This window comes from Mastomys coucha, unplaced genomic scaffold, assembly GCF_008632895.1.
Source record: "Mastomys coucha isolate ucsf_1 unplaced genomic scaffold, UCSF_Mcou_1 pScaffold21, whole genome shotgun sequence".
NCBI lineage: Eukaryota > Metazoa > Chordata > Mammalia > Rodentia > Muridae > Mastomys > Mastomys coucha.
The window spans coordinates 101504598-101510192 of record NW_022196904.1 but is presented as its reverse complement, the minus strand read 5'-3'; the positions used below and the strand labels follow the sequence as shown (position 1 = coordinate 101510192).

Here is a 5595-nt window from a genome sequence, read left to right as displayed (position 1 = left end):
AAAGGGGGAAAAAAAAAAAAAAGACCCTATTCCAAAGTTATACCACTCCACGGAGTTGGAACGGCTGTTACTCAGAAACACATACATATACTTCTGCTTTTATACTCCCTTTATGGGGAAACAGAACCAAACACCTAAAATGGTAGCTTCGAAACAAGGGCCCTAATTTCCCTGCACAGATATGGTTATTCTCTTTAAGCCCACTGGATCGTACAGTTATCTGCATGGACCTCTGGAGTGATTAAGACACTATCACAATTTCCATTTGCAAGCAGTTTAATTACACTCACAATTAACCCATAACACATGAGATTAGAGAGGAAAGTAATCCTACAGATGTTCAGGCTCTTCTTGTACAACCATGGACTGGGGGCGGAGGAGGGGAATCTATCTAGTTCCAAAGCCAGCAACAACTTCCTAATGCTGCTGACGGCCTGTCTCATGGTTGGGGTTTCCATTCCCTCGACTGCCCTTGTTACATACCTTTCTGCAGACAATATGATGCCAAACAGTCTAGACACAGATAGTTCCATAAAGATATACCTTCTAATATTTGCTTCAGCATATCGTCAGAACCAACTAAAATCAAGACTATGCACTACTGAACTTAAAAAAAAAATCTATCTTTTTCTTAGTTTTCTGTCGTCTTCCCAAATCAGGAGATGCCAGAATCCAAAGTAAGTATGTGAGCATATAATCCTAGCTGTAAACAGCAAAGAGGGGGAGAGAAAGCAGGAGGGGCAAGAAGCCAGCACGCCACCAGGTGACCCCTGCAGACCAACCCACATGATTTCACAGTGCTATAAGGGGAGCACACACACTGCATGGACCACAGTACAATCGAGAATGGGACGCATACACTGTATGCACAGTACAAGCAAGAGTTACTCATTCAGTCAGTGGAGCCTGGGTCAGACTATGCTACAATGTCTGCCTGCTTCAAATTAAAGGTCACTAGCTACATACATGTCCTGGGGAGTCTTGGCCTTTGCTTGTACAAAATCTCCAATAACCCCAGAATGTTCCCTGGAATTTATAAAGAACCCCAGGAAAAAAGGGACTCACACAAAGATTCTTTCTCCCCCTTCTTCTCCCCACCCTTTTTTTTCTTTTTCCTTTTCTTTTTTTTTCTTTTTTTTTTTTTAACCTCTTTTGTAAAGGCAAAGTGTCTCTCTGGCTTTGTTTCAAACTTGTTTTTAAAAAATAAAAAGTATTCTACTATTTCCCTAAATCTTCAATTTAAACAATACTTGCCATTAAACAGAAAATAAAATGGTTTACTAAGGACATGAGCAAGACTCAGTAATGGAGACAGCTTATCAGCTCATTTTTTTATACAAACAACAAATAAAAGAATTGCAAACTCTGTTGAAAACCTGAAACCTAAGAGTCCGACACAGAGTTACACATTCAAAGAATTACTACATAAAAATATCTTATGACCATTTATGGAAATACTGAGATTAGAAAAATACGCCTTTCCCCCTTAAAATCATCAATTTAAAACCTTGCTGTTGACAAAGGTTCAGCTAAATGCATTTGTCTTTCCGGAGTCATGCTGTAACTGGGTCTACTGTTTCCTTCTAAAGAGGAAAGATTCTTACCAAAGTTGGATCTAAGTCTGGCCCTTATAAGCATTCAGATGCGCCCGGGCCCAAAGATCCTGCTATTCACAGAAAAGCGCAGACTCCGCTGAAAGGCGGAAGCCCCTGGCACAGTCTGTACAGCCTGAGGACTATTCCCAGCCCCAGTCTCAAGGCAGATTAGCCCCCACCCAAGAGCTCAGGCTTGCACAGACAAGCTACCCCTTAGCTCCGGGTAGATCGAGTCTCCCTAACGGGAAGGATCTGTCCACCCGGGGAACCACCTGCAGGCACTCAGCACACGCTAAGCCACCAGACCACCTAAACTAACAGAACGAATGCAGGCCACAAGGCATGGAGGAGACTGAGATTCTGTTACTTTGCATTATCTGTAGGAATTAAAATATTTTCCTTTCACTATTTTGAAATATGATCGTATTTACAGACCATTTTTGTTCCAAGGACCTCAGCTCCTTTCAAATAGCGCTATTTTAAAACCCGGCCTTTCTACACTACCGATTCCTGGAATATCTGTCTGTAAGTTTCCAGCGCTGAGATCAATTTGCATTTCTGTAAATCACAGACAGCTTCTAAGAACTTAACAATCCTCCTGAGAAACGCTGGTGGCTGGTATTTCATTGTTTCATAAATATTTTTATACGGGTGACACCATTCAACTTTAAATAAATCCTTAAAAAGAAAGACGATTAAGACCAAGGAAAACTAGTCTGGGTTTTATTTTCATGGGAAGAAGATAAGTGAAGTGTGAGCCCCTCATTGTTTTCCACTTGTTAAAATGTAGCTTTGATTATTTTTTAAAAATGCATTAAGAAAGAAAAAGGAAACTCCTAGAAGTTGAACTTTCTTTCAAACGGGCCCCTAGACTTTGAAAACAAGTGGTGCTGCCGCGAACAAAGGCTAAAAGTGTCCCCATATTTTTTTTTTTTTTTGGCCCTCCTGGGGATCGTTTCTCCTCCAATAAGCAAACAAATCCCCCAGTATTTCCTACCGAGGGGAAGTTTTCCAGGGAGAGTCTACTCCCGGGTTTGGTGGTAAGTGCGACTCAGTCTTTTTTGGACACAATGTTTCTGCTGACTCCAGAAAATTTTCCACTTGAATGTGCACTGGAGCGGCGGCGGCAGCGGCCGCTGTAGCTCTGGAGAGGCGGCAAGGGCGAGAGAGCCCTCTTTCATCTCCCGGGAGGAGGAGCCCGGATCGGCGCGGACCCCGAAGGGGCCGGGCGCCGGGGGAGTCACCGGGCTGCAGGCTCTAGGCTGCGCGCCGGACGCTCTCCCCACCCGCGATCGCGCCGAACTCGGCGCTTCCCAGACAAGGAGCGAGGTGCGCGGGAGAGGGACGCTGGAGAGAGGGGCGCGCAGAAAGGCGAGCGGGGCCGCCTGTTGCCGCGCGGGGTTGCGGCCCAACTTGCAGGGCGGCGGGGCCGCTCCCCTCTGGGAGCCGCACACAAAGCGCCGAGCGCGGTGACGCCTAGACAGCCCGCGCCCCCGAGTCCGCCCCGCGCACAACTTACCTCGGCCGCCCGAGCGGGCGCGGCAAACTTCGGGGCGCTGGGCCGCCGCCCCCGCGCTACTCCAAGTCGGTACTCCCCGCGGTACTCCCGCGCCGGGCAGCCCTAACCCGGCCTCGCCGGCTCCCGGGACGGGCAGGGCGCGCCGGGGCAGCTGCCCGCGCTCCGGAGACGCTGCGCGCTGGGGGGTCAGCGCATGGCCTGCGCCCCGCCGCGGCCGCCCCGGGCCCGGGCCCCGGCGCGCGGACTCCCCGCGAGCTGTAAGCGAGTGTGCGAAGTGCTGGGGGGCGCCCGCGGCGGGCGGCGGGGCCGCGGAGGCTCGGCTCGGCTCGGGCGGCGCGGCGCGGCGCGAGCGATGCGAAGAATGTGCGGAATGAGGACAGGAATGAAATGAACGCCAGGACCGAACTCGCTCCGGAGGGGTGGGGCCTCGGTGACGTCATGCCTCCGGGCCCGGTGTGGGGCGGGGCCTGCCGCCGCGGTGACGTCATGGTGCGGGGCGGGGCGCGTGGGGCGGGACTTGGCGCCCACGGGGGAGCGAGCCGCGCGCGATGGCGCGGGCTCAGGGCTTTGTGCGGTCCGAGGCGGGGCGGCCGGATACTAGGAAGGCGGCGTTTGCGCCCTCCGCCTGCTGTGCCTCAGTTTACCCTCTCCTGGTGTGCGTAGGCAACGACGCTCCCAGGCTGGAAGGGAGCTAGCTCTTCAGGAAACTGAGGCCGGAGTGGGCGGCTTCCCCAGCCCGCCACTCCTCAAGCCGTTTCGCTTTACCCAAGTTCGCGGTGCTCGCGCAAATTCTGGGCTTTGCGAACTCCGGGTTGGAGCATCGCGGAGTCCTCGCCCGCCTCCTGCCCAGTCTTTCTAGAAGTGAAATTCACTCGTGTTGCGAGTTGAGTCTACAGAAATCCTGCACCCGGTTAAAGAAAATAAGTAAAGTATTGCCTGGCTGCAAAAAGCAGCTTCGTACTGTCCCTTTATGGAGAAAATGAGAATCAATCATAAACGGTTTGATCTCTGTTTTCGGAGTGGACGGCGCCGCAGTACTTCAGAAACTCGGGTAAAGTTAACGGAGGCTGGGACAGACATGCTGGCAGTTTGGGCCAGTTGCAGTCCGTAGTTTCCCAGAAAGGAGCCGGCCCTTCCCGCACCGGGACTTCCTTCTTTCAGCTCTGGCTTCAGAACAAACTAATGGCGCCTGTTTTGTGCCCGAGGATTCCTGGAGTGTGCATAACTCAGGAAAGCGAATGGGACTCGCTGAGTGCGTTTGCTCGGAAACAACGTTTACCAGTGCGTTTTTAAGGCAAAAATATCGCTCATTAATGCATTTTTAAATTTTTATGTCAAGAAAATTGAAGACTCCCATGCCGTTGTAAAAAGTAATACAGAGACATTCTTTGTTCACTTTACCCAGCTCTTCCCCACGCCATGTCAACCAAAATTATATCCAGTTGGGGTATTAATTTTCGAGCAGATTTTCCAGATCAACTTGTACGCATCAGTGTGTATTTGTTTAATCCTATTCATTCTATCACTTCTCACCTGTGTAGATGTCCGCCACAATCAAATACGAATGTGTATTATTTCTAGTTAATATGCAGTAATGTGACAGGTTGACAATAAAACCTCATACACCCAGGCAGACTGTTAGAAAAATATACAACTATTTTCCCTTTAGAACTCCGGCAGGTGTTTCTCTTTTCCACATAACCTCCCATAACATCACTGAATAAAGATGGAGAGCAGAAGAAGCTGGAGAGATGATGGTTCAGCGGTTAAAAGCACTTGCTACTCTAAGCAGAGGACCAGGCTCCTGTTAAATACTCAGGACCCACATGGTCGCTTTCAACAGTCTGTAACTCCAGTTCTGGGAGCACTAGGCACAAAGATGGTGTACATACATGCAGGTAAAACATTCGTATACATAAATAAATAAGTGGGGTTTTGTTGCTGTTGTTGTTGTTGTTGTTTTTAAGTCTGATCGCAGGACTAGTCTACCATTGGGTACATTTCTAAACCAGTATTTATCTTGTCCGTGACAGGCCGGTTACCCTTCAGGCTCCAGTTGCTCCTGGCAATTTGGTGTTCTCTCATTTCTACTAAGTTAAAAAAGATTCCTTGGCCAAACTTCCAAGGCTAATCATGATAAGGTATAACTCCTTGGCCTGTACTTTCTACAGATTAATTCCATCAACACACACATGCTTTGATACGTACGCTAAAAATCTTTTCTCCAAGGAAGCCTCTTCAGCTGGACCCAGGCACAGTGGCAATATAATCCCAGCATTCAGGAGGCTGAGGCAGGAGGATTGGTGAGAGTTTGAGGAAATCCTGAACTAAATAATTAGATCCTGTCTGGAAGAGGAAGAGAAGGGAGACAAAAAAGAAAAAGAGAGGGAGGAAGGGGGACAAAAGCTCTGTGTGGGGGGGGGAGGTTGGGGGTGCGAAACACCCGTTAACTAGATGTCTCCTGCCCAAGACCCTGAAGCC

General features: G+C 49.4%; 1 protein-coding gene across 9 annotated transcripts in view; it reads right to left on the bottom strand.

The window, feature by feature from the left end:
• Tead1 (TEA domain transcription factor 1) overlaps window positions 1–3517 on the bottom strand; it is a 228578-nt gene extending 225061 nt beyond the window's left edge. For 7 of the 9 annotated variants that reach the window (XM_031387909.1, XM_031387910.1, XM_031387912.1 and 4 more), the window contains exon 1: window positions 3115–3287. The gene's annotated coding sequence lies outside the window, so the exon portion shown is untranslated. Of the gene's footprint in view, window positions 1–3114 lie in introns of all 9 variants that reach the window. The other 2 variants (XM_031387919.1, XM_031387922.1) reach the window with 2 other exon arrangements.
• Window positions 3518–5595: the final 2078 nt, after the last annotated feature.